The sequence below is a fragment of the Pipistrellus kuhlii genome, unplaced genomic scaffold (genome assembly GCF_014108245.1).
Source record: "Pipistrellus kuhlii isolate mPipKuh1 unplaced genomic scaffold, mPipKuh1.p scaffold_m20_p_1, whole genome shotgun sequence".
NCBI lineage: Eukaryota > Metazoa > Chordata > Mammalia > Chiroptera > Vespertilionidae > Pipistrellus > Pipistrellus kuhlii.
Window position 1 is genome coordinate 69758666 of NW_023425404.1, and position 11807 is coordinate 69770472.

Consider the following 11807-nt stretch of genomic DNA (forward strand, 5'->3'; position numbering starts at 1 on the left):
AGACCCTTCAGTCTCCCAGCCAACGGCTCCACCACTGAGAAAAGCAATCGGTTGCCATACTTGCCCCAACCAGGGCTAACTTAACTGTCTTAACTTTCTCATCTGTCAAATTACAATGTTCACTCTGATAGACTTACAGCTAGTCTGAGGGCCTGGAAGATTCTCAGAGACATCTGGGTGACTGACTTGTTCTAATCCTGCAGCTCTAACATCAGAAAGCGTTCTAGACCAGGCTGCGCAAGCCCGGGGAGAATGAATATGTTAAAAGCGGGTGTGATGCTGGCTTTGGCAGTACCTATCCTAAAATTGGAACCAAACAGTGAAGATTAGCATGGCTCCTGAGCAAGGCTGATGCAAATTTGTGAAGCGTTCTGTATTTTTAAAACCAGGAAGAAAAAAAAGGGGGTGTGGATGCTTGTGTACTCTGCAGTATACTGTCTCATGTGTAACACCAATATTGGTGATCTGATCATAAAGATCCAGCTGGGCTTAGGTGGGGTTGGGGTTGGGGTGGGAATGGTCTTCCCACAAGTCCCCAAGCGACCCTCAGTCACTCAGACTTAATCACATGCAGGGACGTTGAAGCCCTCTTTGGGGGCCCAGAGGCTTGTGTGTTGTGTCTATCATGGAGAACATTGGTGATCTCTCTCCTGTGATTCCTGATGGCACTTTGTTCCATCTGCATCCTCAGATAAATACACCTTGACTCATTTCCCAGGCAGCATCTGCCTGGCCTGTATTTCAGTCAGAATCTACTGATGGGCTGCTCCGGAAACTTCACTCTCTTTTCCTGTCTCTCATCATGGCGCAGGACCAAGGGGAGAAGGAGAACCCCATGCGGGAACTGCGCATCCGCAAGCTCTGCCTCAACATCTGCGTGGGGGAGAGCGGGGACAGGCTGATGTAGGCGGCCAAGGTGCTGGAGCAGCTCACGGGCCAGACCCCGGTCTTCTCCAAAGCCAGGTACACCGTCAGATCCTTTGGCGTCAGGAGAAATGAGAAGATTGCTGTCCACTGCACAGTCCGCGGGGCCAAGGCAGAAGAAATCTTGGAGAAAGGTCTAAATGTGCGAGAATATGCCTGGACCGGTTTGGCTCAGTGGATAGAGCGTCGGCCTGCGGACTAAAAGGTCCCGGGTTTGATTCCGGTCAAGGGCATGTACCTTGGTTGCGGGCACATCCCCAGTAGGGGGTGTGCAAGAGGCAGCTGATTGATGCTTCTCTCTCATCGATGTTTCTCTCTATCCCTCTTTCTTCCTCTCTGTGAAAAATCAATAAAATATATTCTTTAAAAAATAAATTAAAAAAAAATAAATGAAGGTGCGAGAATACAAATTAGGAAAAAATAACTTCTCAGATACTGGAAACTTTGGTTTTGGGGTCCAGGAACACATCAACCTGGGGATCAAATATGACCCAAGCATTAGTATCTAAGGCCTGGACTTCTATGTGGTGCTGGGTAGGCCAGGTTTCAGCATCGCAGACAAGAAAAGCAGGACAGGCTGCATTGGGGCCAAACACAGAATCAGCAAAGAGGAGGCCATGCGCTGGTTCCAGCAGAAGTATGATGGCATCATCCTTCCTGGCAAATAAATTCCCGTTTCTATGCAAAAGGCCAATAAAATGTTTTCAGTAAAAAACAAACAAACAAACAAAAAAACCTACTGATGGGATTTGTCAGCATGGTGGTAACATAGGTTCAAATGTGCTTTGGGAAAATAAAAGTATTTCACAAATATGAGTGATTATCACCAACTGCCTACAAAGGCAATTTTTTTTAATCCTCACCTGAAGGTATGTTTTTATTGCTTTTCTTTGAGAGAGAGAGAGCAATGAGAGATAGAAACACCTATGTGAGAGAGAAACATCAATTGGTTGCCATACTTTCCCCAACCAGGGGTCAAACCCACAACCCAAGAATGTGCCCTGACCATGAGTTAAACTCACAACCATCTGGTGCACAGGATGATGTTCCAACCAACTGAGCCAGCTCTGATTTTTTGAGCTCTGATTTCTTTTCTACAGGAAATAGATACACTATGGTATCTGTAATCAGCCCAGGTTCAAATTCTACTGTACTCACAGACTTAGAGAAGTCACACTCTGTCAAAACCTGGATATCTTCGTGTGAAAAATAGAAATTCAGTAATAGAATCTATCCCAGAAGGTTGTTGGAAGGGCGAAGAAGACCAAAGTTCCACCACCTCTTGAAATATTGATTTTAAGCTGTTTATTAAGGAACAAAATACTCAGAACCTTTGACCTTCCCTCACTTTTCTGCCCAAGAGATTCAGATGGAAAGGCCTACTCCTGGGAGGGAGTCTCAGGATGTTCTCCTTAGCTGGTTCCTGTTAAGTATGGTAACTGGGGGGCTTCAGGCCTGTTAACTAGACACCCCATGTCCCATTGTCTCTGAGTTGTCTACCAAGGACTTGCCTGCCCTGTGTGTTCTGCTCTTCCTCAACTACCTTTAAATCAGCCATTCTCACTTCTGAAATCTAGGATTCCCCCACCTTTGTCCAAAATGACATTTATACACAATTTTGCTTCACTGCCTTTGGAATTTTCATGCGTATGTGAATTTCTCACAGGCATGTATTAAAATTTGATTTTCTCCTATTAATCGGTCTCTCTTAATTTGGTTATTAGCCCATCTTGAAGAACTTAGAACGTGGGAGGAAAATATTACATTTTTTTTTTAGCGAAAGATAACACAGGAAGTATCAGGTGCTGTCCCAGCACAATGAAAGCACTAATATTTGAATGTGAAATCAGAAACCCACAATTTGAAAAAAGTAAATGAATTTAAAACTCTGAATCTATCAGAATATTTTATGTTAAAATAACAAAATTAAACTCAAACTGGCTTAAATCATCATGGTAACTCACTGGCACCTGCAATTGAAAAGCCCACAGGAGATGTAAACATCAGGCTCTGTTCACAGAAGGTCCAGCTCCACGTTTCTGCAGTTCTGCTGGCTGCACCCTACTCCAGGTTACTCTCTCAGGCCGCCTTCCCTCACTGCTGCAAGATGCCTGCAGCAGTTACCAGGACAAAACACATTCTCCTTCACATACAGAAAGGATTGAACTCGACTTCCCACAATGAACAAGAGCCCTTAGTTTTGGAGACCCTGAACTCCCATTGTGACCAGGTGAGTGCCAGGCATTGCTGTGTAGAACTGGAGAGACTGAGTAGAGAGGTGCTGTGCGACAGGGAAAGGTAAAATAAATGTCACAAAGGCAATCACAATGTCAGCTATCTACATATATAAAGAGCCAGGGTCCATAACATCCAAAATGACTGAACAGACGACCAAACACCGGAAGTCAGTTCTGCAGTCAATGCTGGGTTGCAATGGCAGGCACTGTAGTAACCCAGCTCTGACTACTGAGAGGGCTACGGATCAAACCTGGAGAGAGGCTAAGAGAGAGAAACAGGGTCTGATCTGCAACCTCTGTGGCAGCTGTTGATCAGCCCTTGCCTCTCTTTCTCTCTGGGCCTCACCAGCAGCTGTTGGGGTGCTGATCAGCCCCACCTATCTAATCAGACCCAGAGATAGGCCCTGAGATGCTGACTGGCCTAAAAACTGACCAACCAGAACCAAATCTGGATGAACTGCGAGGAGCCAATGGCTGCCTAGGAGGCAAAGCTTTTGATGCTGACTGGCATAGAAACTGATGAATCAGAACTTAATATGGGTGAACTGTGAAGGCAGAACCTAAGGTCTGAGCAGGGGTTTTAAGGACTAAAGCTATTTTGTGTAAGGTGTAAGAAAGCAGTTTAATTTTTTAATGACCAGTTTGGCAGTATAGTGCACATGGCTGGCTATCAGTCCAGATATTGGGATTATGTATTTTTGTCTGCCAAGAGCACCTCCTCCTACTGAAAAATACTTTTCTCCTCCTAAATTTAAGCAATCCTATTCTATATAATCTATCTATACTACCAACAGGGTAATATGCTAATTAGACTGGGTCAACCAGCCATCTTCTGGACATCTGACTTCCTTCTGGACAAAGCCATGAGGGATGGGGGCTGAGGCAGAGGCAGTTAGGGACAATCAGGCTGGCAGGGGAGGGAAGTTAGGGGCAATCAGATGCAGGCAGTCGGACATTCCCCATGGGGTTTCTGATTGGAGAGGGTGCAGGCTGGGCTGAGGAAACTCAGTGCATGAGTTTCTTTTCTTTTTCTTTTTTTAATATATTTTATTGATTTTTTACAGAGAGGAAGAGAGAGGGATAGAAAATTAGAAACATCGATGAGAGAGAATCATCGATCAGCTGCCTCTTTCACACCCCCTACTGGGGATGTGCCCGCAACCAAGGTACATGTCCACAAGCTGACGCTCTATCCATTGAACCAAACTGGTTTTGGCTGTGCATGAATTTCATGCACTGGGCCACTAGTAGTGACACAGTAAGTGCTTAGTTGGGGACAATGCATTTAAAGTTTGTTTGTTTTGGGGGAAGTAAAATACCTATGAATAAATGTTGAATTTGAAGATTTCTAGGATCGTAATAAGCCCAGCAGGCAGGGAGTAGGCATGGGGAAGGACCCTCTGAACTGCCCAACAGAAACCCTAAGGTGTACCAAACTCAGGAGGGAAGTCTACTGTCCCCTTGGGGCACCTGGGAGTTTGAGCACCATCTTCAAGGTTGCTCCTGCTCCGAAGCCCCCAGAGCTGAGAATCCTGGCATAGTTTTTCCTTCCAATTCCTACAGATCTGACATCAACTAGAGAAAAGTTTCCCAGTGCTGGAGAAGTTTAAATGAAGAAAGTCCTTCTCCTTACTTGTCCACAGAAGATCGCAAACCCTCCACCGGAACCATGGAAAAGGCTGAGCACTGACACAAATGCAGTCTCTGCTTAGAAAGGAGGCCAAGGCTGGCCAGTGTAGCTCAGTGGTTGAACATCGATCTATGAACCAGGGAGTGACAGTTCGATTCCTGGTCAGAGCACATGCCCAGGTTATGGGCTCAATCCCCAGTTCAGGGCATGCAAGAGACAGCTCATCCATGTTTCTCTCTCATCGTTGATGTTTCTATCCCTCTCTCCCTCTCCTTTCTGCTCTGAAATAAATAAAAACATACTATGAAAAAATAAAGAAAAAGCGCCAAAGCCCCAGGATAAACCTCTTAAGGTGACTTCCTTTTACCTAAATGAAGCATTTCTGGATACTGGGCTCCTTTGGCTGTAAAGAACTGAAATTCACTCAAGGTCCTTAAGCAAAAAGGAAATTTTTTGGAGGAATACCAAGGATCTGCCAGTCAGGGATTACAGCTTGACGGTGATGTGAATGCCCAATTGCTTTAATTTCCTAACAGTAACAACAGCTTTCCTGCCTTAATTTCTCCATGGGTCAGCCCTGGCTTTACATTTTCTTTTTCTTTCTTTCTTTCTTTTTTTTTTTAAATATATTTTATTGATTTTTCACAGAGAGGAAGAGAGAGGGATAGAGAATTAGAAACATTGATGAGAGAGAATCATCGATCAGCTGACTCTTGCACACCCTCTACTGGGAATGTGCTCGCAACCAAGGTACATGCCCTTGACCGGAATCGAACCTGGGACCTTTCAGTCCGCAAGCCGACGCTCTATCCACTGAGCCAAACCGGTTTCGGCTGGCTTTACATTTTCAAGAACCACTACTACAATGCTAAGTAGGTCCCATAAGCCAATTTCAAATTTCTAAGAGGAAGAACCCACTGTTGCAGGTAAGGCCAGTCTGCTATGGCGGGGGAGGGTAGTGTCACCAGGTTAGGTCCTTGGCACACTCAGGACAGTCCTACCACAAACTCTGTGAAAGGAGGTGAGCAGGGAAGTCAAAATATAGGTATGCATATGTTAGACATGCCATTCCTTGCCTCTTCTGGCAAACTACAGTCAGTGCTGCATGATTTCATAAAAACCTCAGAGAAATAGAACCAGCAGAGTAACACTAAGTCTAGATAAGCCAATCTCTCAGCGTGGCCCCATTCTAACATGTATCCTTTAAATAGCATGCTTTCTTAATGCTGTGTTTTCTCACCTGCCAAATAAAGATAATTGTACTTGTAACTCATAAGATGATAGGAAGGATAAAGAAATAATAGATGTAAAAGTAATTTAAATAGTGTTATTTATACTCTGCACACTATAATGCATCTCTTCTGGATTCTAACTCAAGCCCCACTACTCCTATGAAAATACTTCAGTTCAAGATCATATTTATGAGAGCGTAGGTATAAAACCACACATATATGGAAAGATAATTTTCAACAAAGGACCAGAAATGCACACTGGACTAAGAAACAAAGATAGTTTCTCCAATAAATGGTGCTAGGAAAACTAGAAAGCCACATGCAAATGAACAAAACTGAATTACAATTTGTCCCATGTACAAAAATTAATTCAAAATGGATCAAAGACCTAAACATAAGACCCAAAACAATAAGTTCCATAGAAGAAAATATAGGTACCAAACTTATGGACCTATGTAGGGGACGTTTTATGGACTTGACCCCAAAGACAAGGGAGGTAAAGGCAAACATAAACGAATGGGATTGTATCAAATTGAAGAGCTTCTGCACAGCAAAAGAAACAAACAACAAAACAAACAGGCATCCAACCACATGGAAGATGATATTTGCAAACACTAGCTTCAACAAAAGTTTAATTTCCAAAATATATAAAGAACTCATAAAATTCAATACCAAACAAACAATCCAATGAAAAAGTAGGCAGAGGACCTGAAAACACACCTCTCCCAAGAAGACATACAAACAACCAATAGATATATGAAAAGATGTTCAACCTCACTGGCAATTACAAAAATGCAAATCAAAACTACCATGAGATGCCACCTCATACCCATTAGAGTGGCCATTATCAACAAGACAAGCAATAACAAGTACTGGAGCCGAATCCAGTTTGGCTCAGTGGTAGAGCGTAGGTCTGTGGACTGAAAGGTCCCGGGTTTGATTCCGATCAAGGGCATGTACATTGGTTGCGGGCACATCCCCGGTAGGGAGTGTGAAAGAGGCAGCTGGTTGATGTTTCTCTCTCATCGATGTTTTTAGCTCTCTATTTCTCTCCCTTCCTCTCCGTAAAAAAATCAATAAAATATATTTTTTTTAAAAATAACAAGTACTGGAATATAGATTAGTACAACCACTATGGAAAGCAGTCTGGCGATTCCTCGAAAAATTAAGACTAGAGCTACCATGTGACCCAGCAACCCCTGGGTATACACTCAAAAAACTTGAAATCATGTATATGCAAAGATATATGCACCCTTATATTCATTGCCGCACTGTTCATGGTGGCCAAGACATGGAAACAACCAAAGTGTCCCACAATAGAGAACTGGATAAAGATGTGGCACATACACACAATGGAATACTGCTTAGCCACAAGAAAGGATGAAATAGCACCATTTTAAACAACATGGTTGAACCTTGAGAACATTATGCTAAGTGAAATAAGTCAGACAGAAAAAGCTAGGAACCATGTGATTTCACTCATATGTGGGATATAAAACTGAAACTTATAAACACAAACAGCAGAGTGGTGGCTGCCAGAGGGAAGGGGTTGGAGGGAGAAAAAGATCATATGAGTGATAGGAGATTTGACTTTGGACGGTGGGCACACACAAATATACAGATCTTGTAACATAGAAATCCACACCTGAAACCTATATGTTCATGTTGACCAATGTCACCCCGATCAATATAATAAATACAATTTTTAAAAATCCTATTTATGTCTACTACATACCTGTGGTGGAGTGTCTTAAGAGTTACATGGTTACACAGCATGTGCACATGCATGGCAGACATATAAGAGGAGAGCTACAAAGATTACAGAAAAGCAGAAAAGGAAAAACAAAGCAAACCAAAAAAAAAGTAAGAACAAAAAACCCTGCTCCCAAGAAAATAAAAACAGGTAAGTTAATAACAGTGTGTGATGATATGTATTCCTTGTCCACTAAGGATTAAACAAAATGGAAATATGCTGTAAAAGTGAGGTTTGGATTAGATATAAGAGAGAAATTCCTGGAAATGAGGGGTGCTAAGCATTCCCTACTAACAAAGTCACTCAGTGACTCCTCCTCATGAACAGATAATAGTTTTTTGACACAGGAATTGCAGAGTTCACCTGTTTCCCAGCATCCAGCATGGTGCCTGCCCCTGCAGGCGCTCAGTCAATATTGTTGAGGACATGAAGGTTCAGAAACTGAATAGACAGCAGTCATTTTTGTCTCTTCTCTGAGCAAGAAACAAGTTCCCTGACCTCAGCAGGAGAGGTGGGGGCGGGCATTTAACCTTCTCTGTTACAATATAAAATGCACCAATGAGAATGTTCTCATTTTTATAGTGTAGAGGTGATCTCCAAGAAGCAAATGTCCGGAGTCTAGATTGTTATCTTTTTAGACTAGCCTGACACAAAAAGCCCAGCATTTACCCCAAAGTGTGGGAATTCTCCCATTGTCTTCACTAGCAGAGATGTGTGGACAAGAAACCGGGAAGGCTGGTGACCCTTGAGCTCTGACAAAGGTCAGGGCCGTACCCCCGTGGTTTAGTCCAGACAATGGTAGCTGAAGCAACTTCCCTTCCAGACAGTCATGTAAATCCTTGCTGATAAGAGTCTCCCTGTTACTGGAAATTGGCTGCATAAGGGCTATAGGTGTATCCCAAACTGAATGAAAGGATGGCAAGACCAGAGCCCAAGCGGGAATCCTTCCTCTTGAGTTGGGTTCCCACCTGGTCCCCCAATATTTCCAAATTATTATTTCTTGTCTCATCTCTTTCATTTGTGTGCGGCCCGGCCCCTCTTCCAGAGCTCGAACCCTGAACCACGCAGGACGTGGGTCATCACACAAAAGCCTCCTGCTTTGTGTTTTATGTCTCTCGATCTGCCCTCGAAGCCTGGACCCAAATTTGTCAGCACTCAGCAGTCCTCCGTGCTGTGCAGAACAGCCTTCAGCACAGAGGAAGGCAGCAAGGCACTGTGGGAAGGAACCCAGAGACCTGGGAGGGTTCTGACCTTGCTGATCACTGCTTATCTGGCTTCAGGCCCCTTCGTCTGTGTCCTCGTTTGTAGATGAGACACTCTCACGCCCCTCAGTTCTCCCACGGAATGGTTCCAAACCGGGCACCAGAATCTTGGAGTTCCTGTGCCTACAAAAACAGCTGTTGCTCAAGGGGAAGATGAAAGCCAGTGTGAGATTGCTTGGATTTTTAATTCTATATTTTCAGCAACTTCTCAGGACATTGAAAGTCTGAGTCTTATTTGATGTCTGAGGGAACATGTTTTTATCTCAGAGGGGACTGGGTCCAACTTCTTCATCAGCATTACAATGAGGCAAGAGTGGCAACACCAAAACAGATCTCAAAAGTAAAGAGCCAACTTGACTGCCAAAATGACTGAAAGAAGTCAGTGAAAACAATTTAAAACTCAAACAAACAAACACCAGAAAGACAAAATTCCGGTGTGTCAAATATAGAAATGTGTGATTAACACATCACTGTTGGATTGCTTAACCTCGCTTTCCAGCAGACCCAAGCAAACAACCATCACTGAGTATGGAAATGACCACCTCAATCAGGCCATAGTCAAAAACAATTTTTTAGACAGAGAAACAAACAAGAACAGGTCAGAACTTCCTTTAGCCTTCATAGGAATAAGTTGGGCTAGCAAATGTCCCTTTAATCTTTTTTTAAAAAATATATTGTATTGATTTTTTACAGAGAGGAAGGAAAAGGGATAGAAAGTTAGAAACGTCGATGAGCGAGAAACATCGATCAGCTGCCTCCTGCACACCCCCTTCTGGGGGTGTGCCCTCAAGCAAGGTACATGCCCTTGACCGGAATGGAACCTGGGACCCTTAAGTCTGCAGGCCAATGCTCTATCCATTGAGCCAAACCGATTTCGGCTGTCCCTTTAATTTTTAAACAACCTCAAACTGACTAGAATCAACTGAAGCACCATTACCAAACTTATTCCCCAAACCCTAACATCCTTTGTACCTAATGAATTAATCTCTCTCCTTTGCATCTAGAAAGGATGCAAAGGAGAGAGATTCCTGTCATGTATCATTCTTGGAAGAAGTGAGAAACTAGTCCCTCAAATCATTTTCCAAAACACAGTTCAGAAATGCTGATTTAGCCGGCACCGGTTTGGCTCGGTGGATAGAGCGTCGGCTGCAGACTGAAAGGTCCCGGGTTCGATTCCGATCAAGGGCATGTACCTTGGTTGGGGGCACATCCCCAGTAAGGGTTGTGCAAGAGGCAGCTGGTTGATGATTCTCTCTCATCGATGTTTCTAGCTGTCTACCTCTTTCCCTTCCTCTCTGTGAAAAATCAATAAAATATATTATTAAAAAAAGAAAGAAGAAATGCTGATTTAGCAGACTTAATTCTCAGCACTTCTTACACGTCCAGTGTTCACAGTAGTTTGTGATCTCACGAGCCACAGAAATATGCCATGCTGACATAATGAAGTGGGTGTCTGCTTCTACAGATTTGTTTTCTAAATCGTCTTGTTGAACTCACTTAATCTTAATATTACACAAAATTCGTACATGATGGGGGGGGGGGTCCCTCAGCTCGGCCTCCACCCTATCCAATCTGGGACCCCTTGGGGGGATGTCTGACTGCCAAGTCTAAACAGGCAGACGGACATCTCTTTCACAATCCAGGACTGCTGGCTCCCAACTGTTCACCTGCCTGCCTGATTGCCCCTAACTGCTGCCTGCCAGCATGATCACCCCCTAACCACTCCCCTGACAGCCTGATTTTCCCCAACTGCCCTCCCCTGACAGCCCGGTCACCCCCAAATGCTCTCCCCTGCATATTCCCTCTTTATTAGATAGGGTTTAACTTATTGGACAGTCCTAACTGTTTTGGCTCAGTGGATGCAGTGATGGCCTGAAGACCCAAGGGTCCCGATTCCAGTCAAGGCCATGTACCTTGGTTGGGGGCACATACCCAGTGGGGAGTGTGGAGAAGGCAGCTGATCGATGTTTTTCTCTCATTGATGTTTCTAGCTCTCTATCGTTTTCCCTTCTCTGTAAAAAATCAATAAAATATGTATATAAAAAAGAAACATTTAAGATTCCTCCATATCTGCCTGGCTGGTGTGACTCAGGGCTGAGACCCCAGGCTGGGGCTGGGAGGGGATTGCTCCATGGGGATTGAATTTGTTTTTGTTTTTTACAAAGAGTCAGGAGGGCCTCTGGGCAGCATTCCACCAGGCTGCTTACTCTGCCAGGACTCTGGAAGGGCTTAGAAGACTGGGCGCCCCTATCTTGTGGCTATGGGGGCCACCATTTTTGTCGTGGAGTGACAGTTAATTAGCATATTACTCTTTTATTAGATAGGATAATTGAAACTTTGTAGCCTTGAGTGGAGGACAGGACTGGCCAGGGCAGGTGGGAATCTTGGCTTCCTCCATTGCCAAGGGCAACCCAAGCCTCCTGCTCACTCCAGCTCCATGGCTGCTGCCATATTTGTTGGGTTAATTTGCATGCTGCTCCTGATTGGCTGGTAGCAGAGGCATGGTCAATTTGCATGTTTCTCTTTTGTTAGTGTAAATATTTGTCATTTGTTTTTTTATCTGGGGTTTTGCTGCAACTTGTACAAAACTGGTAAACTTCCGTAATGCCCAAAATAATGACTGCACTGCCTTAACTGGTTTGGCTTAATGATTAAAGCCAAAGGATCCACTGAAGGGTCCAAGGTTCAATTGTGGTCAAGGGCACATGCCTGGGTTGTGGGCACAGTCCCCAGTGTGTTGTGTGCGGGAGACAGTCAATCAATGATTCT

The 11807-nt window shown here is 44.0% G+C and overlaps 1 non-coding gene and 1 pseudogene across 1 annotated transcript; both read left to right on the forward strand.

Moving 5' to 3' along the window:
- Positions 1–276: 276 nt before the first annotated feature.
- On the forward strand, positions 277–381 carry LOC118710025. The gene has a single exon (XR_004985257.1). It is a non-coding gene; the product is annotated as a U6 spliceosomal RNA (small nuclear RNA).
- A 381-nt stretch (positions 382–762) lies between these two features.
- On the forward strand, positions 763–1655 carry LOC118726316 (annotated as a pseudogene).
- Positions 1656–11807: the final 10152 nt, after the last annotated feature.